Here is a 27,398-nt window from a genome sequence, read left to right as displayed (position 1 = left end):
AATTGGATTTAAGTAATGTTGAATGTAAAAGTGACGCATCCTCCTAATAATTAAAGTTGTCATCTCTAGGTTTTATTCAAAGTTTTTATCATGCTCTAACTCGCAGATTTGCCTTTAAGCTTCAATGCTTCATCTTGAAAGGCAGCTGACTGTGGAAGTGTAACAGGGGATCCAATAGCAAGTTGGAGTTTTCATCTTTAAAGCAGCATGCTCTCCAATGCAGTTCTGGTCATCTGGACAGCCTGTTTTCTTCTGCCACACAGGGTGATCGCCAAAGAAAGGATTTCAGGATCAGAGGACATGGCTCCTTCTTCTAACATACATTGTATTGGGGTGTCAGAGTGAGCACTGACTTTTCCAAGTTGGAATCTTTCCAAGATAAGCATGCTTATCCTGGTATGCGGAGCTGACAGGGAACCAAGCTTGAGCTTTAAGATTTGGAGAGAAGGCAGGAGTTTTGCCTATAAATTATAGCACAGTCTGAGCTCACAGTATATGCCAAGAGAATGAAATAGTCACACTTGGCTTGAGCCCCTACAAAGCAGGAGCTAAATTGGGGCTTCCTCTATGGACCACTGCAACTTAATCTGTGCATGGATGAAAGACAAGCTCTATGCTGATTCCCTTGAATCACGGGCTGAGCAAGGGTAGAAGAAATGAAGCTGAAGATGTGACATCTTTAAGAGAGATATGAATGGGAACTGTGGAGAGACCCCATTTTGACCTTATTTGTCTGCCTTCTCCTTTTGGTAGGAGGACCATGGTGGCTGGTCAAGCAGCTCTAACCTCCTACAAGGATCTCTGAAGGCACAATAGAGTGAGAACCTGGAATCAGAGGAGTAGCAGGCCCCACATTCAGGAGGCTCATAGAACCAGAGCCTTGTCTGCAGGTGGGCTTATGTACCTTACGAAGATCTGTACTTCCTGCTACCCATACCTTCCTGGATTTCTGAGAATAAAAACCATCAGAGGGACATTCACAGAGTCCATAGACTCCTAGGTTAGTTCTACATTCTACCCTTTTCCTTCCAAACATCCCCACAGAGGTCAGATTCTTCAAGATTCCTTTGAGCTCACCATAAACTGCCCATGGCAAGAATGTTAGTCCATTGGTCTCTTGAGACAGTCTCTGGTATGTTTATGAAACAAACCCCGGAGACTCCAGTTTCACAATCAACAAGGTACCTAAAAATAGAAGAAAATTTGTTCCAAGATAATTTTTGTCTTAAAAGAGCAAGATCAACAAAAGACACCTTCAGGGAACTAATAGGGGCCCTGCACTTAAGTCTAATGAGACTCTGAGCTGCCTCCCAGGGGAGAGGAGGTCCTTTTCCCATTATTGCATGCCAACCACCAGTAGGGACAAGGACTTGAGTGATAAATTGTTGACTTGAAACAATTATGGCCCAATCACCTGGGTCTAGTTGACACTAGTTAATGAGTTATTTGGGGGCAAGGCAAGGGCCATCATCTAATTGGTTGGGAAGCTTTTTATGAAACTCACAATGCCTGCTGCCAATCCTCCCTTCTTCTAAATGTTGAAATCTCTGGATAATTCCCTGGAAATGGAATCCGGATGTTTCTGACTCATGTGTGTTTCAACCCATTCCTGTTGTTTTCCAAGGCATTTGATGGACATTCAGGATGAGTCCTTTTTCTTTATGCAATCAAGGACTCCCAGAAATTGGATTCACAAAAGTCAACATGGGATGATGTGAAGTACAAATGGTTCCGTCTTGTGTTGGCCAACTTTTATCTTACCAACCCTGTTCAATTTGTTAAGAAGACAGGAGAAAGAGTCAGCATATCATTGAATATTCCATGCTGAACTACCTTCAAGGTGAAACTTTCTTCCTCTGAGCTGACAGATTGGGATCCCATTAGTAAGCAGGGAGGTTACGTGGCACTTAGGAAAGATGGAAGAAGAGAATAAAGCAAAAATAAATATCAATTCCCAGGTTTTGAGGTCTTGAAGGGAGCACTTTCTATTCCAGTTGAAGGGCAGAGACACAACTTGGTCTGGCTATTTTGTCAATAGATTCCAGATCCCAAAACATCACCCAGATTCCCCTCATTCGCAGCTAGATGTATGACCTGGGTGAGCTACTGGGACTTTCTGAGTCCATTTCTCATATTTCAAGTGGAATCAATAATGTCTAATGACTAACTTTTAGCTAATGTTGATTGAATACATAATGTACGCCTGATATTGTGTCTAGAAATTTATATGCATCATTTCACTTTTTTCTTATAATTTCCTTATTCTACAGATGCAAGAACTAGAAGTTCGAGCATTTATGTAGCAAGCAGAGTGCTAATTCTGGGACACAAACTCAGTCTTTCTGCCTGCAGAGTTTTCACACTTTCACCCGTGAGGTTAAAATGAGTTGAAAGGTGTATCAGGAAAGGCTCAGAGTAGGTAAAAAGAGAATTGATATTCACTAAGACCTAACCTATTGTAAGCCATACCTTAGACATACTCTAGTTTCCACGCTTGGGTGTGCAGGACTTTGTGGATTTGAAGGTTTTAGCAGAGGATCACAGGAATGTGTAGATCTCTGACAAAAGAAAAGCCCTCCACATTACCTGGAGAAGGTTGCCTTCCTCCATGAAGACATGGCTTTAAGGATGCATATAGCCAGTCTCAGTGGCACACGCCTGTAATCCTAGTGGCTCAGGAGGCTAAGATAGGAGGATCACGAGTTCAAAGCCAGCCTCAGCAAAAGCAAGGAGCAAAGCAACTGGGTGAGATCCTGTCTCTAAATAAAATACAAAATAGGGCTGGGGATGTGGCTCAGTGGTTGAGTGCCCCTAAGTTTAATGCCTGGTTATCCCCCCCCCTGCTGCCTCCCAAAAGACAGATGCATATAGAGTGGAAATTGGGGAAGAAGGCAGATATTCTCCACATCAACGCTTGAAACAATGCATTGTCTCATACTGATCCCAACATCTGCCCAAAGGGACTTGGGGGTGCCCCTTTAGAGCACCATCTCCAGTCTAGAAAATGAAGGAGGAAGAATATTCTGTTCATTGCTTTATTTGTGCCAATAGCAAGATTTCTAAAGCTTTTCCAAAACAAAGCATTTGACTCTGTTCAAAGGGTTGATAGAGACTCTCTGTCCTGCCAAATCCCCCTCCCCCAAAGGATGCCACATGAAAGCCTGCACAGTCTGTATTTGATCGTCCTTATTTGATGGCCTTTTTTGTGTGTGTGAGAGAGAGGAAATGTCACCCTCCATTGTGTCCTAAAAATCTATGGACTACCCTGGTTAAAAAAAGAAACATGTTTGCAAAATTGAGCTGAGATGTTAGGATAAGAAAGGACACTGGTCATGACAGATAAAAATAGAAGGAAGAAAGGAGCTGATGAAAGTAGTTTTTTCCTTCCTCTTTATGGTAGACTCACAGAAGAGATAAGTCCCACAGTCATGTTTATATTATAGACATCATAAAGCGGCTTCTGAAGAGATGGCATTTCCATACAGCTGAATGTACTGGAATATAGACTGACATCTTTTTATTGTATGAGGATGAAAAACATGTAGAAAAGGCATGAAATGATTTAGATATTGTTTTCTAAAGCATGATCAAACATACACTTGAACTCATAATTTTATTAACGTTTGTACTTGACATGAATCATAATAATGATAATAGATAACTTCCACAGAACACTTATTCTATGCAGGCCACTTGAGGCAGATTATTTTCATTTAATCTTAGTGATTCTGTTGAAAAGCCTGAAATTCTTATTTTAAGTGATTTTTTCTAAGGCTACACATATATAATGCATAGATTTTGAACTGCAAGTCTTTTGTTTGTTTGGTGCTGATATTGAACCCAGGGCTTCATGCATGCTAAGCACATTCTCTAGCACTGAGCTACATTCCTAGCTCCTTGTATGTCTCTTTATCCGAAAAATTCTTATTAGTTCCATAATCAACTCATGTTCCTTCAAATGGACTTCCTATCTGATTACTTCATAAACATTTTTTTAAAAATTGAAATAGCTATTAAAGTTAGATTTAGTATCCACCGAATCCTGAAGGTAACTAAAAGCAATACTGAAAATTAAAGTTAGGCATACTAGAAATTAAAATTTAAACATTTAAGTCCTGGTTATGTATTGCTATATAACAAATGACCTTCAATGTTAAATAGCCTAAAAATTATAATTAATTAATTATTATTATTAATTATAACCATGAATTGATGGGTCATAAACTCAAGCAGAACATATGGAATGGCTTACTAGTTCAAATTGGAAGACTTACATGACTGGGGAATAGAACAGTTGAGAAATAGAAGGGGATCTCTGTCTGTCTGTCTCTCTCTCTCTTTCTCTCTCTCTCTGTGTGTGTGTGTGTGTGTGTGTGTGTGTGTGTGTCCCCAAAATGGCAAGGTTGGACTTCTTCACACTATGGCCATCTCAGGCTAGTTGTATTTCTTATGTGGCAACTCAGAGATTCAAGAGCAAGTGTCCAAGAGACAGGAAATAGAAATTACCAGTCTCTTACCACCTGGACCAGGAAACTGATATAGCATCCTTTCTACCATATTATGTTTCTCAAAGCAGCCACAGGCCTATCCTAATTCAAAGGGAGGAAACAGATGCCCCCTGTTCCCTATGGGAGGTGTACAGAAGAATTTGGGGCCATTTTTAATACATCACTGCTAAATTTCAAAATTACCTAAATATATAAATGTTGGTAGAATCACAGACATCAATAGGGCAGGCTACACTGAACTGTTTTTTTTTTTTTCCGCTCCTCAGGCATTATCCAAATAATAAATATTAACAATACTGTAGATGTCAGTCACTATTTGGGCTTTCTTTATGTGAAGATTTTAGAATATATCTTAACGAAGGATAAACTTATTTATTGATGGCTTATTGTTGTTTATTGATAGCAATGAATCAATAAAATTTCATTTAATCCTTTGAATTTCCTTAAGGTTTCATGCCCATTTTTATGGACAAGGAAACCAAATCATCCTTGGGGCCTTGCAAATTTTCAAACATTTAAGGTCAGTCTTCTTTTAAAATTTAAATACAGATGACTAGCAAACCTTACCCTCCACGTGTAAGAGGAATTCAGCATCTGCAAACTTGAAGATTTAGCATTTGTCCCAGTTATCCATTCTTCTAATTTCCTGTTTCTACTTAATTCTTGATCATTCAGATCTTGTCTTCTGTTATTGGTCGCCTCTTTCCTCTCTACTCTACCCTTTCCTCTCTACTCTACGCTTTTTCATTGGTTCTATAAAATTCTGTTCAATGCAAGCCTATTTGAATGTATTTGAGCCATTCTGAAGGTTTGAGGCTAATGAGAAGAACCCAGTCCACCCAGAAGAAAAATCATTTTTATTTGTGTATGATACAATATTGTTTGAAAAAAATATCTAAGTCATTTTATGTACCTGGTAATTTCTTACTGTCACCATGAACCCTAAGCTCCTGCCAATATTGTCCACCTTCTTAGTCTAGAATTCCTGGTACCCTTCACTTCACTCCTCTATTGGCTGTTGCTAAAAACTAACATTTAACCAACCAACTGGCTTTATGCACAGCAATTAGCTTTCCTCTGTTTTTTCCCTGGGCCACTGCAGAGATAGTCTGACCTACTAAGGTTTCATTCAACATCCAGAGAGGTCATCAAAATATTTTCATGCACAATGACACTTGCCTTCCTAATAATTCTACTACTATATTTTTTTAAAAGAATTTCCTTCTTTATTTCTATTACATCAAAATTAAACTCAAGTCAATGTGAGTGTCAAGCTTGTGATGTTTTTTTCTGTTGCTGCCGCTGAATCTGAACAAGATTCCAGGTGACAGTAGAAGCACCAGGGAGAGGGTGATCTGCCAATGCTCATGCAATGGATTTGCCTTTGGATTCAGTTTTAATTTGAATGAATATTTTAAAATCTAAAATTAATTTAGCAAACATGCCAAGCACATGATCAATATCTAATAAATAGATGAAGAGTGAATAAATGAGTATAATGAATGAGGAACCTTCGTGTTGTATAATAGAGTTCAGGACTTAGTATCACAGTTGGACAATAAAACTAGCAAAATGATATGTTCAGTGAAAAAGGCCTGAGACTTCATTAGGATACACAGAACACAGTGAAGGAGGCTCAATGGAAAGTAATCAATGGCCCCAGAATGAGGTGGAGAAAAGCCTACAGAAATTAATATTGGAGAAACCGTTTTAAGTGTATTTAAAAAATGCTTACAGAGTAAATGCTTTAATAAATCTTTCAATAATTGGCAAAGTATTGAGAATGTTGGAAGTTGTAATGCTCTAAGAGATTACTTCAAAGAACTAGAAAAGTGATTGTTCTTGGAATTTGTCAAAGAAATATAAATAACAAAGCTGTGAATGTAGATAAAACAACCCTAAAAGGAAAATGATGGAATCAGATAAATATATATGACAGTAAAAGCAACACATCAATATTTTCATGAATTCTTGTTTTCCTTAGGGCTCAGTCCTGGCACCAGGTCTCTGTGTTAGCTTTTGGTGAGTGACTTTGTTACACAAGATGGCAGATCTTGGGAACTGTGGTGTAAAAGCACATCCATTGTTATTTCTCTCGACAACAGTACTTGGTTTACACAGGGTGTACAGTTTGAGATGGTTTGTGGAAAAGAAAATTTCCCACAATGCCAATTAAGTTAAATTTGGAGGACCTCGTCATTTTTTCCCTTAGGGCTTAGCTTGAGCCCACTGGAAACCATCTTGATCCCTAGATATCATGTACTTTTAATGAATAGAAATCCAAATTATCTCTCCTGTGGGTATGGAGGGCTGCTGAGATCACTAAGCTCCTCTGACCACTCATAAATATAGCACTTTCCTGTTCTATGTCAACAAATCCTGGATAATGATGTTCATTATTTCACTGCATTCTGAAAATCAAAGGAGACCAAACAAAAAAATACTTCTCTTGATGAGCTACAAGAGACAACTCATTTCCATATTAAATTAAGCACATTTGAGGAACTCATATTTTGTGACATGCTATCATAACTCATTTTGTATGCCTTTATTTTAAAATTCCAAGTCTTAGACTTTCTAAAATACAGCGATTCAGAAAGTGAACATCATTATTTTTTACTCAAAGCAAACAAAACCAACACCTTTATACAGTTAAAAACAGATATTAAAGATATTTTATCTTGTATGATATGCTGCCTGTTGTTTTGAGAAGATTTTTTAAGAATATACCAATCTCATTTTCCCTTCTGAGTAGCAGTATTTTTTCTTCCTTTAGGCTTATTTTTAGGATTATGTTGCCAAATTTTGTTTGGGAATGAAAAAGTCATATGAAGTTCTCCTCTCTCTCTCTCTCTCTCTCTCTCTCTCTCTCTCTCTCTCTCTCTCTCTCTCTCCCTGTGCCACCCCCCATCTCTCCTGTAAAGTGTATAAAGACTCATTGGATACAATCCTCTTAAAAATAAAAATCAGGAAAAAAAAAAAGCAAGTTTCTTTTGAAGCAATGAAATGTTCCCTTTCATTAGATGCTGAAAACAATATAACCCATTGTTTTTCCCTTTTCTGTAAACTGCCAGGAAGCTCAGAATTCCATTTAATGTTCAGTTACAGTAACTATTTTAAACCTGTCTTCTTCTATGCTTTTTGATTTTCTATTTTAACAACCTTTTTGTGTACATACATTTTCTTGAAACCTACCCACAATATTTTCTGGAAGCAGGAAGAGTAAAAGTTGCTGTTAAAAACAAAAAACAACAAACAACTCTAATTACATTGGAATGTGTGGGTTATTTTTAGATGCAAATCCACAGGACAATCACAAATCCCTAAGTAGCTGGGGGAATGATCTCCACTAGTATTCACTGTGTCCTTGTTCATAAAAACACCATATTGAGAAAAGTAGAAAGGCTGTTTAGAATTTGACTTCTTAATGAAAATTTACCTCCTTATTTGATTCACTAACTGAACTTACTCCCTGGACATAGAGAACAGAAAACCTTCACCCCATTCTCATCTTTTCTTTCCCTAAGAGGTTCCCAAAGGATGGAGGTTAAATCCAATAGCACCCCACCCCCACCCCAGCAGCACCCAGTACAGATCCCTGCCTTGACATATGTGGTTCTGGACATGAGAAAAAACTGAGAACAGGGTTTATTTAAGTACTTTTTATCAAGAGATACAAGTTCTAGCTGGCTCCTAGTGAGGGATAAAACGTCGTAGAGTTGGACTTTCCGGTATTGATATTAATACTCCACCATCTGATATTGCAAATTCCAAAGAGCTAAAAAAAAAAAAATACTGTCAAAGGAAGCCAACCAAATTGCTCTAAATCTTTTAAAATAAACATTTGTTTCAATCATGGGTAGAGGCCTGGGAATGAGGAAAGAATCTACAAAAATATTTAAATTAAACTAGTTTGCCCACCTTGAATCACATTCTTAGCCCAGCAGCCCATGTTAGTGGGGTTCTTAAGCACCTTGTAATTATGTGGTAAATAATAGCTTTTTTAAAAGCTCTTATGAGTTATGACTAGGAGCTGATGCTGAATCCCAATACTTCCTTTAAAAAAAAAATAGAGTCAGTGAATCATTCTTTTTAACAAAGAGCCTGGGAAAAAATTAAGAAAGGACACACAGGAATTTGTGGAGTTGGTAACCAATTAGAAAGCTTCAGTGGAGAGAGAGAGAGAGAGAGAGAGAGAGAGAGAGAGAGAGAGAGAAGTAGTTTAAATTCAGTATGACTTAGAGAATATTTTGGAAATTTAATAAACATGGAACGAAGTTATTTGAGACCTAAGTAATAAATAAAACGGTTAAATTCCATTCATTCCTATACTGTGGCAGTGCAGTCCTTATCTCTGAACACACACCAAAACACACAAAATCCCTGATGCCTATCTGCCAGCCCTGGAGGGCAGCCTGGCAACAGGAGAAGGAAGAAACCTCTTTTAAGACTCTTATCTTTTACGATTTGTGCTTTCTACCAAATCTGTCATCTTTTACTTTGGCCCCAACTGGAAATTAAGGAGCAGGGTTACCAGATGGCAGAGGCTACTGATGTTGGCCATAAATATATAGATGAAATAAAAACCAGAAACCAGAAATCAAATTAAAACAAGATCCTGAAATGCTCCACTCCCCCCTCCCCGTCCTGTCTAAATTAACAGACTTAATAATTCAAAAGTAACTTGCCAGAGATTTGAGTTTCTTTTGAAAAGCCTAATTATAAGCTTTTTTTTTTTTTTTAAGTAAGAACATTAGGTCTTCAGGAAGGAATATTTAAACATGCTAGCAAAGGAAATTTCAAACCCAATATATTTTTCTAATACTAAATTATTGTCATATTTGCATCTGTGGCTACGATGGAAAGCTTATCTCCTGGCACAGGGAGGGAGAAAAATGGCTATCTTCTATGCCTGAAAATGAATTTTTTTTGACTGCTTATTACTCAGCCTGTCCCTGACACTCCACACAGACCAGTGTCCATGTCTTCTCCAGGCAGACCACCGCCACCTTCTTAGAACAACAGAAGAACTGTAAATTAACAGGTTAGTATGTATCACAATTGATTAAATATTAATAAAGGCTAGATAGGCCACTTCTTTATCACCATCTCTTCTGTTATTTCCCCAGGGGTGTTAACCATGAAATAACATCCTTCTTCCCTTAAACCCAAAGGAACAGCTGACAAAAAGGTTTTATTTTATTTATAAATGGAGGCACAAAATGCATAATATAATGCAATAAAACAATGAATGCTTTTTCTTTGAGTCGATTAAATTCCACTGGTCTGAGGAGGTCTGGTTTGACTGTGGACTGATGGCTCTTAACATTGTGGCCTAGATCGCTGCACAGATGTGCCTGGGATGAGGGCTCATAGTGTGCAGTGACACTTGGGCAATAGGACCTCTGGGTCTGTGTTGTCTCCCTAAGCACAGTCGGCCCATTTGCCAGTGGCATCTGATGGCTGAATTTATCAATGCCAATGTGATTCCCAGAATTTTATGTCCTAGGAACAATGATGTGTTACCCTTTCTACATGCCCCTTCCAGACCCCTGTGCCCAGGAAGCTGACTTATGCAGACTCTATTACCTGGGTTCCCTTGCCCTTTGCCTTCTGTTCAATGACAAGCCACCAGAAGCAAAAAGCCACAGCACCTATCTGGTGGTCCTGGAGCTCTGGTTGAGCTCTATAACCATTTCTGCTCTTGCTTTTGAGTTTTAGAGGTTACAGTGACTTCCTTTCTTGCCAGCCTCAGGGGTGCACACCACCCCCTGTTATTTCCCTGCTCACACCTTTGTATGACAACCTTCCACTAAACTCTTCTCAGTTACCACTTTTGATTACTATCTATTTCTGACACATATATGAAGCTGTATAGGGCAAGAGAAATAGCTATACTTTTAAAAATGTCAATAAATAGAATTTTCATTAATTCATCTGATTCTTCCCTTTCTCTCTTGGTCCAGTATAACATGTAATACTGAAATTCAGGGGGAATTAATAAGAGATAATTAGATCATGTATTGAACACTTAAGTGCAAAATGTTTTGCATGCATTATCTCATTTAACCTTCATTACCACCGTAGAAGGTGAGTATTAGCATCTCTGTTTTCCACACATGGAAACTGAGGTACAGAGTTTTTAAACAACTTGCAAGTACTGACCTACAGCTAGTAGCCTGCCTAGGTTGTTCCTCATTCTAAATTCAAAATCATCCTGACTTATTGGACTCAACAGTTGTTCTGAAATGCAGTCCCATTCCTTGTAATATGAAGCTTAGCAGAGCACACAGCTATAAACATATCATGCAACCTCAGGAAGAAGTCACAATTGTAAAGTGAGGCCTAGATGAGAGGTCCCCACATAGCAACAGTAGTTGTTTTGAGATGGTGGTTTTCAAATTTTTCACACTGGGCATGTTTTAGCAAAAGATGGAAGGTCTCTCTCTCTATATAATGGATAACCAGTCCTGGTGCTCCTCTGATGTGCCTGTCACTCTCTGCTCAAGAGATGTAAGACCCCACGCAGTTTACCAACACTTGATACGCAGCACCTTTATGGAATCACAGCCACCATACACCAAAGTCATAGAGTCCAACATTGTTCTTTTTCCATCTGTAGAAAATAGAGCTGATTTACCCAACATTGAGCAGTGAATTCCAGAAAAACTTAAACAAAGACTTCCGGTCACTGAGCTCCTAATCCAGGCTTTCTCCATTTCTTTGTGCTGCTATCTAGAAGAATCATTGTCAAGGCTTAACATAAAGCTTTTTTATTTCAAAAGTCTTTGCCTGCTATTCCTGTCCTTGAGGCCAAATGCTGTTGAAAAGATACAAAAGTGTCTGGTCCCCAAGGTACTAAAGTGAAAAGGCCCACTTCATGCCAATTCCAGGAGCCGTTGCCAATGATGGGTGAGTGATTCTGTCTCAGGACAGAAATCCTGCTTCTTCAGGCCTTGGGATGAATGTAGCTTCGCTTGCAGGCAGAAAGGGATAAACTGGGGGAAAGTCTGCAGAGATCATGTCTGGGCCCCGCGTGCTACACACAAGCCTCTGTGGAGAGAATAAAAACTCCCTAGATGGATGTAGTTGGGAAACAGCAAAGAAAGAAGAAAGCAATCTAAGAAAGGCAAGGACACCTAAATACCTCATTAAGTCCCTAAGAAATACTTCTCTTGGGAACCTTTAAAATCACCCCACTGTCCATATCATCTTTTCCTCTGATCTCCCTCTCCTCATCTTTAGGGCTGTGTCCACACCACCTTTGTCATGTGACTTTCAGGATGCATTTCAAGTTCTTCACCTTCTGAGGGTACCTCAGAAATGGTCCATCAGAGAGAGAGAGGGGGAGAAGGCCACTCTCAGATGCTTGCCTGGTTCATTGCAAATAGGAAGGTTTAGTTGATCACATAAAGAGTTGAAATACAAATAACACAGTGCATCATTCTAAAGAACAATTTTTCTTATTATTATTATTTTTAAGAGAGAAGGACCACACAACTTGGAAACAATTATCAGAGATCCTGACTGTGGACTTCCCTTTTCTGGAATATGTCCAGGACTTGAAGACTTCAAGAGCTCCAGGCAGACTATTGGAGCTAGATTCAAGAGGTTTTAGACCAACGCAGGTACCAGGAAACTCAAGGTGGACACAGAGCAATTGTCTCCAGAGGCCAGTGGTATCTGGAAAGATATTGCACAAAAGGTCCTTTTATCTTGCAACTGGATAGTTGGTTTCCTCCTGGAGACACTTTCTATTTTTGTTTTCCTTTTGGCGACTTCTTTCTTACTGTTTTACTCCTACTCATCAGATACCAGGAAAGTGATGTAAGGACTGCTAAGAGGAAAAATATAAGGCGCCGCTCTGAGGAATGCATTGTGCTATGGTTTCAGTTAAATTGATTTAACTTGGTCTATTGGATTGTAAAGTCTCCTGAGGGTAGAGATAATTTTTTAAAATTTGTACTTTCTAGTCTCTTACATTGTTCTATGTCTAAAACATACTACACACTTAAAAAGTCTGAGGGGAAAAAAATGAGCCTATGATATCATCACAGTAAGGTTTCTTAACTTAATAAGTCCCTACTTCCTTCTTTTAGTGAAAGCTTGTTATCCAACTTACAATATAATGTTTGAATTTGAAAAAAAAAATGGGTAGAGAAAAAAATCTGCTGAATTGGGTAGGAGATTAATTTTCTGTTCTTTATTTTTGTTTTATTTTTGGTATTAGGGACTGAATTCAAGGATGCTTTATTACTGAGCCACATCCTCAGCCCTTTTTATTTTTTATTTTGAGACAGCATCTCACTAAGTTGCTTAAAACCTCGCTAAGTTGTTGAGGTTGGCCTTAAACTTGCAATCCACCCGCCTCAACCTCCTGAGCCACTGGGATTACAGGCCCACCACACCTGGTCCAAGACATTCATTTTTAATATGTGTTGCGAATTAAAAATTTGCTATTTTGGTTGATTAGATTTAATATACATTGGAGCTTAAACATGAATTCCTCTTTTCACCTGGTTGTCCTCTGGCTCTGCTTCAATGTCACCTCAGCAGTCAGACCTTTCCAGACCAATCTATGTAAATATCACCCTACCTTGGCCTGCTGTACCCATCACCCTCCCTGTGGTCTTCCATAGAGCTTAGAGACTGACACATAATATGCTCACTTGTTTGTTTGTCTATTTCTGGTTTTCTTCCCATTCTTTCCCCATTCTGCCGCTTGAATATCAGGACAGCATCTCTGCTTTATCCTCTGTTTTGTCCCCTGCACCTAAGCAGTGTCTCTCGTATAATATAAGATATATTGTCCAGTACCAAGTCTAAGAAGATTTCAAGTCTGCCTGACTCTACATCACACCTCCAGAACTCAGAAGTTGTTGATTCAGTCCACGAAATGGGTCTGTTTTCTTATCTTTTGCTATTTTCATATCAAAATGAAGTTTTGGATTCTGATAATTTGAGGGAGTCAGTTTTTAAGACTGTTTTGACAATTAAAAACTTAGGAAGTATACTTAATAACCCTGAGTATCTTCATTTTCCAAATGACTGCCCAAGACTTAAATCTTAAATAATAAAGACTTAAATCTTTAAATCTTAAAATAATAAGTTAGAACATAAAGACTTTTTTTTCAGTTTTCAACTTTTAATTATTTTATTTTATTTTTTAAATTAATTAATTTATTTTAATTAGATATATTTGACAACATAATGCATTTTGATTCATTGTACACAATTGCAGCACAACTTTTCATTTCTCTGGTTATACATCATGTAGCGTCACATCATATGTGCAGTCATACATGTACCTAGGGTAATTATGTGCATCTCATTCCACCATCTTTCCTGCCCCCATGCATTCCCCCCCACTTCTCCCTCCCCTTTGCCCCATCAAAGCTCCTCCATTTTTCCCATGTCCCCGCTGTTATGGGTCAGCATACACTTACCAGAGAGAACATTCGGCCTTTATATTTTTGGGGATTGGCTTATATGGCTTAGCATGATATTATCCAACTCCATTGATTTACCTGCAAATGCCATAATTTTATTCTCTTTTAATGCTGAGTAATATTACATTGTGTATATTTTTATCAAGGTTTCTTTATCAATTCATCTATTGAAGGGCATCTAGGTAGCTTCCACAGTTTAGCTATTGTGAATTGAGCTGCTATAAACATTGATGTGGCTGCATTACTATAGTATGCTGATTTTAAGTCCTTTGGGTACAGACCAAGGAGTGGGATAGCTGGGTCAAATGGTGGTTCCTTTACTTTTCATACAGTTAGACTTCAGTAAGTGTTACTAAAGCTGAATCTTCTTTCATATCAATGATGGTCCAGAACAATAGTTATGAGATTAGGCCCCTGGGGCAAAGGTATTCAAATCTTCATATGCCATCACATGGTCTCCTTTGAGTTTAGGTAAAGGGATGCATCTATGCCTCAGTTTTTCCATCTTACAATGGGAATAGTAATAAAGGTACTATCCCATTGTGTTATTATAAGGATCAAATAAGACAATGCCTATAAAGTTCTTAGCACAGCTCTTACATATCACCAGTAAATCCTGTTTTTCTTTGACTGTCAACTCACATTATCTCATGTTTTTAAATTGTGGGTTTACTTATCCTTTTCCAAATAGGACTTGAGACACCTATAGCTGACAATAAAAAATTAAATTATTTAATAAAAACTAGAAAGCATTAAAGCAAAATGTAAACCTTCTAGCTGAAGAGGTTAGCTGATTGCCTTGACTGAGTTTAAAATTAGACTTTGCACTTCCTGGCATCCTAGACTCCCAAGTTCTCAAATTTCTTTACCAGAGAGGGAAAAGGATACTAGCACTTTGGGAGAAGATGAAATTTTCCTGACACTAAGCTCTAAGAAGAATTTTTAAGTCAGAATTCTATCTCTGGATATGAATGATGCAATGGGAATCTTATTTGGATTCCGTTCTATTTTATAATGCTTGTGGATGAGGACCTCTTAAGGGTGTTTCTGGTAGGGATACAGTAGCCCAAATAAATGGCTAGATTCTGACATCAACGAGTTGAAGCAGAGAGACTAAAAGATTACTTTTGTCACTGATAAACATAATATTGAAAAATGCAACTTTCACCTGCACATATTTTGGGTTCCTAATACTAAACCTCAAACTTTGAGAACTTTATCTACCTTGTCACAGGCAGTGTTGGTCAATGTAGATCTCCACATTTGCAAACTTGTTCCTAGGAAGAAACACAAGGGCAGATGTAAGTGACAGGGCCACTTTCAAGAAAAAGGTTGGGTTACACATACCTTGTTCATTATCTCAAACTCGGCAGGAGAACCATCCACACCTCCTTTCCTGGAAAGATGAGAATATCCTAATGGTAGGTGGAAGCATGCTTACCTGAAAATTTTCTTATAGTAACCTCCATAAAAGCCAAGAATATTTTCCTCTAGAGCAAACTTGGGGGTGGTCTGATTTGATCCAAGGAGAGAATTTAGAATCTCTCCAAGAATGGGAAGTCAGATAATATTTACTTTCCATTTATTCATTGAATAGCCCATGTCAGGCATATACACCCTGGAAATACAACAGAGAGCAATAAACTGAGTACACAAGTATATAGTGACAAACAATGCCACCAGGAAAGACACTGGCAACACTGGGAGTGTTCAGCAGGGAATCTGCTCTGGGGTAAAATTGAAGGAATACTTTCCTGAGACTTTTGCTTTGATGCCCAGGAGACAGGAGATAGCATCAAAGCAGAAGGAATAGTGTGCAAAGACTCAGAGGTAAGAGGAGTGAGAGTTGTTGGAGAAGGTTGCAAAAGAGGAAAGGCAGAAGAGAGAGGTAACCAAAGATACTAGTAAGACAGGCAGGAATGTGACCAGGCGCAGCATTGTGGGCTATGTTGGAGGTATGGCCTTTATCCATATAGCACTGGGAATGCTTGATGGTTTTAATCAGAGAAGATAGCATGCTCAGAGTTCCCTTCTCACATAGAGTTTGGTGGGTGATCATTAGTAGACGGTCTCCAGCTTTTTGTACAGCAATGAGGATCTCATATTGGTGTTTGACAGCAAAGACCTCTACTTTGAGCCCCAAATGAGCAAATTATCCTTCAGCTAGTAAGTCGAGTTGCTTAGCTTGTGTTTTTTCTTTCAAGGTATACTACCTACCAAACTACCATCTCCGCAGTATTTCACAGGAGACAACCTTATATAATTTCCAGAACTTGTGGATATGTTCAGTTGAATTCCTAGGTATTCATATTTCAGGTTTTGACAGCAAAGGTTTGTACTTGAACTTTTTTTCCAAAGATTTTATGAGTAATTTATTTTATGTTTCTCCTATCTTTAGAAAAATTAAAAATAGCTCACAGACATACAACTTGTGGAACAGAAGCATAAAGCATAAGTCTGTGACAAGAAATACTAGGATGGGATGGGGGTCCTTACAGTGCAGCTAGGAGCCACCTCCAACCTTGGTATTTCTGGGGAGGGAATTCAAATTGCTTCTCTGGAATGTCTGATTCTGAGCACCATGACCTTCTGTGGAGCCTGCCTGGGTGTTTTGACTGCAAAATGTACCTGCGGCAATTGAAAGTACTGAGGTGATGGCATTTGGAGAACACATGTAAAAGATAATGATTTGAACTCTGTCATACTTAACATTAGGCCATATTTCAGGCAGTAATTGAGTCACTTTAAAGAACAGTTTAGGTTCCTTCTGTGCTATATCATTAGCACATAGAAAGGCATTCCCCCCCCTTTTTTTCCTTTTGTAAGTGCTCATGCATATAACTAATATTTAAAAAGTTTGTAAATCTAAGATAAAAACAAGGGCTGGGGTTGTGGCTCAAGCGGTAACGCGCTCACCTGGCATGTGTGGGGCACTGGGTTCGATCCTCAGCACCACATACAAATAAAATAAAGATTTTGTGTCCACTGAAAACTGAAAAATAAATATTAAAAAATTCTCTCTCTCTCTCTCTCTTTAAAAAAAACAATAAGAAATCAGAATGCAAATGTCTTACATTACTTGGAAGTATCTTTACTCTGCATAATTTAATCTAGATAACCTAGATTTGGGGTAGAATAAAAACAGGTCTAGTGAGAGCAAGAAAAATCTTCTGCAAGACCTTTTTCTTTTGTTTCTCTTACCTTTCTCTGGGAGCTCTGGATTATCCAAATTTTCACATCTAGTCCAAGCCTTGATTGAAATCATCATATTGTTCTAACTGAGGAGTTTTCTATTCAGAGATAATTATTCAGCATGGGTGTCCCAATCAAGAATTATTTTCTGGTGCTCCTTTTATTATGGTCCAATAGTATAAACTAGTTCTTCCTTAATTTTCTTTTCTTTCTTTCTTTTTTTTTTTTTTGTACCAGTGATTGAACCCAGGGGTGCTCCACCACTGAGCCACATCACCACATCACCTCTTTTACAATTTCATTTAGAGACAGGGTCTCGCTAAGTTGCTAAGTTATGAGGCTGGCTTTGAACTCATGACCTTCCTACTTCAGTCCCAAATGCTGGATTCTTTCCTTTTCTTTCCTAAGAATCAAAAATATATACTATCTGCTGTTTTTGTTGTTGTTGTTATTCTTAATGTAAAAGACTATACTATTTCTTTGTCAGATTCATTTCTGAAAATAGCTGTGGGATTTTGATTAAGTTCTGAGTGATATTCTGCTGTCAGATTCTTGTAAATATTGTCCATGATTATGTGAAGTTCCACGGTCTGATTTAGGGAGACAGTTCTGGGTTTCTATGCTTTTCTGGGCTTCAACATAAATACCAACAGTATCTCTCTGGCTCCTAGCAAGACTCAGCTAAATATGAGCAAAAAGCAGAAAATACCAAAGACATCAGCACACGTGTAGATTTGGAAAATGTTGTCATTGCATATACCTGGCCTTCTGCTGTTAGGCTAGTTTATCCTGTAGCTGGAACAGCTCTCTCTCCCTGAAGTACTAGCTTGTTTTAACTTTGTGGCATTGATGTTGCCATTCCCATCCAATCCCAGGATAAACTTCTCAGGGTGCAATGCCAGTTTGGAGAGCGGACAGCAGTGAATTCCAAGGGAAGCCCCCGGGGTTATCACAAGCTCCAACAGCCCACATTATGTCACACTGCCAACTTCAGCAGAACTTGACCTCAAGCTGAACTCCACATTGCCAGGCTACACAGAACAGAGCCAAGCAACTATAATAAGCCTAAGCCTTCTGGGCCAATCAGGAGACCACCTAAAATAAACTTACAACCTTCCCTCAAGAGAACTTTTTGTTTGTTTATAAACAGCAAAATAGTACAATCTCCTGACTTTAGTTGTGGAAGAATTGACGTGTGCTATTCCACCCTCAGAACATCCCAGGGATTCCAAAATCCAGGTCTGCACTCATGTTAAAAAACAAACAAACAAACAAAAAAACAACTTGGTTTTTCTTTTGGGACTTTCTAGGATTCCTTAGATTCAGGATAGAGAGGGGCATAATCCCAATTCCCTAATGGCTAGCAGGAGTCAAACTCTTCCTTTTCCCCCATAGGGGGAAAAAAGTACCTGAGTTTATGTTCAAAATGTGATGTCATAAAAATGATAACTAACCTGACTATGTGCCTAGTACTGTCCTAAGCACATTGCATGTAGTAACACATTAATATATATTAACTCATTTAATACTCAGAACCCAATAGGGCCACCTGCAAGAACATGCTTAGTTCCATTCACAGCTGGGAAAATACAAGCACAGAAAAGGTAAGTGGAGGTAGGAACCGATTCTGGGTAGTCTTCATCTTTACTTTCTTTCTTTTTTTTTTTTTTTTTTTTTAGTATGGGATTTACTTTCTTTTTTTTTTTTATTTAATTTTTTATTTTTTTATTGGTTGTTCACAACATTACAAAGCTCTTGACATATCACATTTCATACATTAGATTGAAGTGGGTTATGAACTCCCAATTTTACCCCAAATGCAGATTGCAGAATGGATCATAGAACAGAAAGAAAGTGGTTTCAGAACACTGGGTCAGGTAAGCTCAGAAAATCTAGGCATTTCTACATCTTGAAGTCCACAGAAATGGGAAGAAAATAACAAAAAGCACCAGAAGAAGGGTTCTCTTGGCAGGATTCAGAACAGAGTTCGGTGGGGTTCTTTTCTATTCTTTATTATTATTATTATTTCTTTTTTTGTAACTGGGGGGCGAAACCCAGAGCTTTGGAAATGCAAGACAGACACTTTGCCCCTGAACTACATGCCAGCCCCAGAACAGAGGGTTTGTAAGGTGGAAATCTTCCCCTCCTTCACCATCCCACCACCCCCATCCTCAGCCTGCAGGCAGAATTAAATTGTGAAAGAATTCCTATTCAGAGACTTGGCCCTAATTATGTTGAATTCCTGGTGGCCATCAATTCCAACTCATCTAACCAGAGAAACCAGCCCATGTCAGTGAAAAGAATGCCCCCATTCTTTCCTATAGTCTACCTGGCCAGCCTTTGATGCACTGGCCGCCCCATGGGCACTCCACTGCCCACCCACATTGTGTTCTCCCAGCCCTACACTCTAGCTGGGCGATCCAGCAGCTGGGATATTCTACCAGTTGGCGACCTCCCCCCCCACACACATAGCTTCTGCACAAAGTTGATGTTCATAAAATGATTTTGATCCTCTCCAAGTTCCAGTTGATCCCAATGCCCATCACAGATTCCACTTTCAATGCAATTTTGTTGTTGTTGTTTATAAGGGTGTGTATTGTTTTTTAGGTCTTTGAAAACTGACATCATGTATGAGATACACCAAATACAATGGCCATTTTATTTTAAATCACATCACCCAGTAAGAATATCTCACATTCAGATTTTAAAACATCGAGGATGCTGCTAATCAGAAGCAGGGACAATGATTCCAAATATCACCTGGGTCTATCAGTTTTAAGTACTCAGAGTGAACAGTATCTTAAAACAGCATTCCTCTACCTTAGAGGTGCTTACAAGTGATCTAAAGATTTGTTGAAATGCCAGTTCTGACTCAGTATGTCTCAGGTGGGAGTTGAGAGTCTACACTCCTAATAAGCTTTTGTGTGGTGCTGCTGGTTGGGAACAACTCCTTGAGGACCCAGACCATAAAAGATTTATCTGTCTTGAGACTCCGTGCCCCTGACAAGCCAAGTTGCACATACTGATACAATCCAGAAACTTCTGGAATGTCTGCTTCTTACTGTGACACCTATGATTGACAATGAATTTGACCTGGGCTCTTTGGATGGGAGGGTCTTTTTAGATCCTAAGGGTTTTAAGTTTCTTGACTGAATGCTTTCCCGTGATTCTGAAAATGTCTCCCACTGGATGGTTTTAACTCAAAGAACCTCCTTGTCTCTGAGCATAAGCTCCATAAATCTTTTCTCAGGAGTTTGTGGTTTGGTTACTGCGTGTGTCCACCTGTGGTTACAGGATCCTGCTGACGTGGGATGAAACAAATGTCCATTCTATTAAAACTAGAGCAACGATTGGAATAAGGATTTTAAGCTTTTTGAGGACAGCCACCTCACTTAACCTCCAGTGGACAAACAGTGTCAGAGGAATGTCTCAGGGAGGCAAGCTCAAGTCTTTGTGGAAACAGAGACCCTGATTCACATACTCATTCTGGTACCCACAAGAGTCATCACATAGGCAAGTTACCTTAGCTTTCCTGATCTTGGGTCATGAGGACTAAAGAACTGGCAAGACAGGTGTCAGAATGAGTTAAGACTTGCACACCTCACAGTTTCACCTGCAGCAAGCATTTTGTGGGTCCTCACGGGGCATCCTGGCACTGAAGGTTGTCAATTGCTCAGGAGGAGAATCTGACTTTTGATGTTCTATAGAATGCTCTTTGTAAGAAAGAGGAGGGCTCATTGGACAGAGATGCATTGGACTTTTCTCTGTGGGGAATCTCTACCCTTTGGTAGATTAAAGAGAACATGTCAAAATCACAAACAACTTGATACAGACTGGATTCTGCAATATCCATCTGACCCTGCATAGGAGAAATATATTTAGAAGACACATTTCAACATAAAAATATTGAACATGAATTGAAATCTAAATATTAAACTATTTTTAGAAGACACATTTGGGCTTTTGGATGAATGAAACTAAAACCAGATTTCCCTGTTTAAGTTTTTTGGCTGAGCTTTTTCCTCTTACTTTGAAAATATTTCCCACTTGACTTTTTCTTTCTTTTTTTTTTTTTTCTAATCCCTATTTAGGCATCTCAGCCTCAAAGCATTCAATTACAATGATAGGCCAAGCTCAGGCAGCACTCCCCACCCACACTCTAGTACCTCACTCTGTTCATGAAGGAGATTGAAGGTGGAATTTCCACTCACTTTCCACTGTCATCAATCATGTCATCAATGGGAGGGAAAAAGGATTGCACTCCAGGAGATTTCCTGCCCCTAAGTACACTCTAGCTGATTCTGAGCTGAAAAGTCCCCTCATAGTCAAGGCCACCAGAGTCTCTTACTTCCAAGGTAATTCTAAATGCATATATCCTGGGTTACAATTTATTCTTTCAATATCTTGATTCTTATGGAGGAAAAAGTAAAAGAGATGCTTTCTTACCAGGATCCACTAAATCATTGCTTTCCAGGCATCAGTATACAAATGAGCTTCTTGGATTCCTGTCTTAGTCCACGAAGGCTGCTATAATAAAATATCATCAATACGGTGGTCTGTAAACAACTTAAATTTGTTTCCTATGGTTCTGGAGACTGTCAGTCTAAGATCAGGATGCCAGCATGTCCACACTCTGGTGAGATCCTTCTTCCGGGTTGCAAACTGCTCATGTCCTGATGAAGTCTCATGTGTTAGAGAACTGAGAAGGAAATAAGGCTCTTAAGAGGCCTCCACACTAAGGGCCTCATCTAATCCTATTCCACACCAAAAGCCTCCATCTCCTAATACAATTACATTGGATGGAAGGATTTCAACGTGTGAATTTTGAGAGGACACAGACATTCAACCCCTCTTAAGCCTTATTTAAATGCACATTCTCTTTCAGTAGTTCTGGGGCACCGTCTGAGATTCTAAATTTCCAACCCACTCCTGGGTAATGCTGCTACTCCTGACCCACAGGGCAAATCACTTTGAGTAGCAGGGTACCCTCGTCTTTCTCGCCAGACTAAATTGCAAACATTGGAAGTCATAACTCTGAACCTCCTCCATATGGGACTCTCATCCAAATTTGCTTCTCCCACTAGCCAAAAATTAGTATCAGAGTACCCAACTTACTTCTTCAATTCCTAACCTTCTCTGACTCCATGGCTTCCCTGTGGCTTATTCAGTATTTTGTAGAGAGATTCTCCTGGCCGTTGCAGCCTATGGACCACTCCTCCAGCTTGGCCCCATTGGTTATTTTATGGAGAACTCCCCATTGCAGCCTTCAGCCTCCCTTTTCATGTCGTTGGCCCATCTGTTCTGAGTGTCTGGAGGTAGATTCATGAATATATGCTGTGGTCATCCCAGTGAGAAGAAAAGGAACTGGGCCGTCCTCAACATGGCTCCTGGGACCCACTGTGTGTTTTGAACTCTAGAGGAAGAAGACTGAACTGTACAACTTCAAGGAGCACAGAACAATCAAAGAATCTTAGAGGAAGTCTTATATGAATTCATCATAATGTAGAAAATCAAGATGTATTAAAAAGAACAACTTAGAGAAGGAAAGTTTATTTTGGTTCCATACTTTCAGAGGTTTAGTGCATGGTCATCTGACTCCATTGCTCTTGGCCCAAAGTAAGGCAGAACATCATGGCGGAAGAATGTCGTGAAAGAAAACTGTTCAGCTCACAGCAGTCAGGAAGCAGAGAATGAAAGGGGTAGTGGCTGAAGGGAAGGTAAACCCTTCTAGGTCAGGACCCACCTCCTCCAGCCACACCCCACCTGCCTACAGTTACCCCCAGTTAGTCCTTTCAAACTAGGATGAACTGATTAGGTTACAGCTGTCACAGTCTAATCATTTCAACTCTGAATATTATTGCATTAATACAAAAGTTTTGGGAAGACACCTCATACCCAAATCATAATACAGGGTCAAATGCATCTGGTGGAATTATTATGCCCATTTTGTAGAAGATAAAACTGAGACTTGAAGGGGTTAACTAATTTACTCATGATCACTCAGTTTACAAAGAATGCAAAGCCAACTTTCTTTGCCTTCATACTTGTGCTCCCAAGTATATTAAATAAAGGCTTCCAACCAACAGAAGCTGAACAATTCTCTCTGCAGAGACACAGTGATATCTGGGTCTAGATCTTACCATCCTCTGAGTCATGGTTTTTTCCCTGCTAAAATCAGATGAGCTTATTTTAATGCAGGCTTAAACATCTCATATGTATGTCCCTCTATCTTGAATCGGAGCACAATTACAATAATGAAAAAGATATGATAGTATAGAAATAATATGTAGATCATAGCAGTTTTATTCTACCTGTTCCTTTTTAAAAGGCACATCAGATTTCCCATTGCGCCTCTAATTTTTATGTATGGAGCCCAGTACTGAATACACAATGCCTCAATGACACAGCACTTTTGAAAGCTATCCTACCTAAGTTGTGTTGACCTAACTTAAAAGGAATCGATAAAACTTTTTTTTCAAGGCTATGAATCCATTGTTTGATGTCATATGTGACAAAGAGCTTCCTGAAGCTAATGTTTTTTAATAAAACAAACCTGCTTTTCAAATCATAAACACTACTGCAAAGTCAAACTGTTTCTCAAGAGGTAAAGATTCTAGAGTTATGATCACTGGACAAACTGCTGCTTTGTCCAGGTTACTAAAGGGATGAGAGTTTAACAGCCTAGAGGTAGAGGCTGTCAGGAAAAAAAAATGATAAGAGATTTTTCTGATATTTTTAGACAGATACAGAACAAAAATCCTTGACCAACATCCTGTGACAGCACATCTCCCCCTGCGTATTCCAATCCTACTAGAATATTTTGACAGCTATTTTAGCAGAGGTAGGGAACTGGGATTAAAGAACAACAAAAACTCTTTAGCTGTACTTTCAAAAGCCCTCTATTTTTCTCCTCTGGGAAACTAAGGTTTCTTCCAGGTACTGAGGTCTAATTGAATGCCTCCCTTCCTTAGCAGTAGAGTCTTCTTTCAGCTCTGCCTTTTTTTTTTTTTTTTTGAATTTTAACATTTATTTTATTTTTTCTTAGTTCTTGGCGGACACAACATCTTTGTTTGTATGTGGTGCTGAGGATCGAACCCCGGGCCGCACGCACGCTAGGCGAGCACGCTACCGCTTGAGCCGCATCCCCAGCCCTCAACTCTGCCTTATTCTGCCTCCAACCCTGCCTGGCCTAAGGGTTCTTTTCAGACTAATCCTGTGCTGTTGCCCTGGTGCCTCTGCCTGCCCCTAGCCACAGGCACAGGAGGTTTTTATTTGTCCCTCAGTGAGAATTCAATCTATGGGCTTTATATCCCTGAGTACTATAGCTACAGAGTCCCAAAACATTAGAATATTAAAGTGGGCCATGACCTTTGACACGTTTTGAGCTGTGCTATGGTGCTGATCTTTAAGCACTAAGAACCTTTGTTCAAAATAAATCCTCTCAACTGTAATCTATAAGAAAGCTCTGATAGATGCTCTGGTTGAAATAGTCTCATCCACCCTCTCTCCTGATTCCTAGATTTCTAGTGTTCTTGCAAAAAAAAAAACCCCCAACAACTCACCAGACACTATTGAAAAATTTTCCAGAATGACAATTTCAAACTCAGAGTGTGCCTTACCAAGACTTGTGCTGTGCTATTGTCATCAACTAAAAAGGGCCTGTCTTTTCTTTGCCTATTCTATTATCTACCTATTTAACTCTGAGCTCTCCTTAAGAAACTCCTTGGGCTGGGGATGTGGCTCAAGTGGTAGCGCGCTCGCCTGGCATGCGTGCAGCCCGGGTTCGATCCTCAGCACCACATACCAACAAAGATGTTGAAAACTGAAAAATAAATATTTAAAAATTCTCTCTCTCTCTCTCTCTCTCTCTTTCTCTCTCTCTCTCTCTCTCTCTCTCTCTCTCTCTCTCTCTCTCTCTCTCTCTCTCTCATAAAAAAAAGAAAAAAAAGAAACTCCTTACTTCTGTCCAAGCCCAGAGCTTCCCCTTTTCACTATTAAGCAATGCTCACCCAACACAGTAACAGAGAATGCTATTAAAGTAACCTTGAGGTTGAGATCTTCCTGTTACCATCCAGTATATCTATAGAGCCTCCATTGTCCTTTATGCCCAGAATATTGGGCTGAGAACTAGCTGTTACACTCTGGTGCCCAAGGGGTAATTATCCATTTGGACCATGAAATGAAAAGAAGACTCTGCTTGGTCCCTGGGGTGATGGACGCATTTGCACAATACTGGAATGTCTGGGAATTCAGGGACTCATGGTGTATGTTCAGAACTCTTCTGCTTGGATACACTGGGTGTCTGCATCGTTATTTGAAGCTGTTTAGGCAGATGTTAGACAATGTCGCCTTCATGGTTGGCCTTTGTTAGCTCCATGAGAAGAGCGTTTCCAACAAATGTTCGGAGCAGTGGTTAAAAACACCACAACCCAGCTGGGAGTGGCCCACACAGAGGTGGAGAAACAGGAAACAGCAGAGTTGTGGGACACAAGAAGTCATTGTGCTTGGAGCCCTGCAGTGCTCCCTCACAAAGGCCCCTCATAGAAGCCATTGTCTCAACACCCTGGACACATCTACATCCTACCCCAGCTCATGACAAAAACTCAATAAAAACTTTAAAGCTTGACAACAAATGCTCCAGAGTCCCCTTGGCTTAATAAAAGATGATGCTTCAGAGCTTTTTATGTGGAATCACTGTCTGCTCAAAGTCACTTCTACTTGGAGCCCAAGTGTGTCCTTCCCTCCCACATAGACACTACTATCCCACGGGGCAGATTCTTATTATAATGCACCAGATTCGTGTCCAGTGTGTGGAGACAGCTGATGTCCTTAATCAAATGTGACACCCGAGGTCGTCACCTAGTGAAAGGGCTGAGTCAAGTGGGCCCTGAGCAGTGTGGACTCCATCATAGAAGGCTAAATGGGCATTAAGGACTGGGCTCAGCAGGACTTATAGGAGCTTGTGTAAAAATTCCCAGGAAGGAAGCCAAAGCTGTGCTATTAGAAAATGAGATGGAGAAACAGAAGCCACACAGATGTTGCCTTGTATAGTTCTTCAGTTTGCGATAAATAATGCCAGCTCTATCTACAGATCCAGTCCCCAAAAGCTTCCAAGACTCCAAAATGTCCCCTGAGCCTCTCCTTCCAAACTTCAGGAAGCTTTTACACCAAGAAGACTCAGTTCTTCTCCTTTGAAAGCAGCACAAATTCAGTTCCTTCTTAGGAAGAGGCAGGAAATTGGGGATTCTCTAAGGGCACTTTTAGAAAATTGAACATAGAACCTTTTATCAGTGAATGCATAGACGGCTTTAGCCCACAGCCCTCGCATTCATCATAGGCACTTCAGGGAGAGAAAATTAATGATAATCCTAAGTACATAATGACTTGCTGGAGACCAGAAGGCTCCACTCTGATGGGTCTGACTGGAGGCTTGCCCCACGGTAATGAAAGATGCCGCCTGTGTGCTCGACCTTGGTCTTGGTTCATGCTTCTAAGCAAAGAACTGCAAAGCTGGTAGGGGCTACTTAATCTCTTTTCTGGTAACTGAAAGCAACTCTGATGGGGATCATTGGTAATGCTGTTGTGTTTGGTTATTTTTTAAAAAGAAAGAAATTCCTTGCTTTCGCTATTTCCTTCCAGTTTAAACATAAAAGCTCGCGGAGCCCTAGGAAAATATGGTTCAGATTACAAAATAACAGGCTGTCATATAAGAAGGAATCAGACAAAGGTTAGAATACATTAGCTCAATAGCAGGCCTGCAGACAGAAACCAATGACACTTGCCCTGGTGTGTAACGGAAATTGATGTTTTGCCTTTTCTAGAACATGAATTTTACGGCTCTCACCCACAAGAGAGTTTGAATCGTGTGGCTGTGGAGTGCTTCCTTCCTCAGGTCTGCTATGGGGAGGGATTGTTTCATTCAGTTCTGTCTTCTTGGAGCCTGACTGAATGGTTGTTACACATTAGACTCAGAAGATTTTGTAGTTAGCAATTCTCACTAAGGCAAAATGTCTGATAGGAGAATATGTTCCTGAAATTGGAGAGGGAGGTAGAAGCAGCCTGGGGCTCAGCCTGTGGACTCATTGTCTGCTTAAAACCTGTATTTGTGGCAACTTGGGAGGATGAGGCAGGAGGATTGCAAGTTCAAGACCGGCCATCAGCAACTTAGAGAGGCCCTGAACAAGTTAGTGAGACCCTGTCTCAAGGTAAAAAATGAAAAGTGGGTGGGGATAGAGTTCAGTGGTTAAGT

General features: G+C 39.6%; 1 long non-coding RNA gene across 17 annotated transcripts in view; it reads right to left on the bottom strand.

Moving 5' to 3' along the window:
* LOC110599002 (uncharacterized) overlaps positions 1-21,886 on the bottom strand; it is a 112,632-nt gene extending 90,746 nt beyond the window's left edge. For 3 of the 17 annotated variants that reach the window (XR_013426718.1, XR_013426725.1, XR_013426723.1), the window contains exons 1-3: positions 21,596-21,885; positions 15,182-15,234; positions 13,955-14,035 (exon numbers count right to left, since the gene is read on the bottom strand). This is a non-coding gene — a long non-coding RNA (uncharacterized LOC110599002). Of the gene's footprint in view, positions 1-1,077; positions 1,186-8,138; positions 8,287-11,148; positions 11,562-11,952; positions 12,192-13,954; positions 14,036-15,181; positions 15,235-21,595 lie in introns of those variants that run through there. The other 14 variants (XR_013426719.1, XR_013426724.1, XR_013426721.1 and 11 more) reach the window with 10 other exon arrangements.
* Positions 21,887-27,398: the final 5,512 nt, after the last annotated feature.

Source organism: Ictidomys tridecemlineatus, chromosome 10, assembly GCF_052094955.1.
Source record: "Ictidomys tridecemlineatus isolate mIctTri1 chromosome 10, mIctTri1.hap1, whole genome shotgun sequence".
Lineage (NCBI taxonomy): Eukaryota > Metazoa > Chordata > Mammalia > Rodentia > Sciuridae > Ictidomys > Ictidomys tridecemlineatus.
The sequence above is the reverse complement of the archived record's forward strand: the minus strand, read 5'-3'. Positions and strand labels throughout refer to the sequence as shown.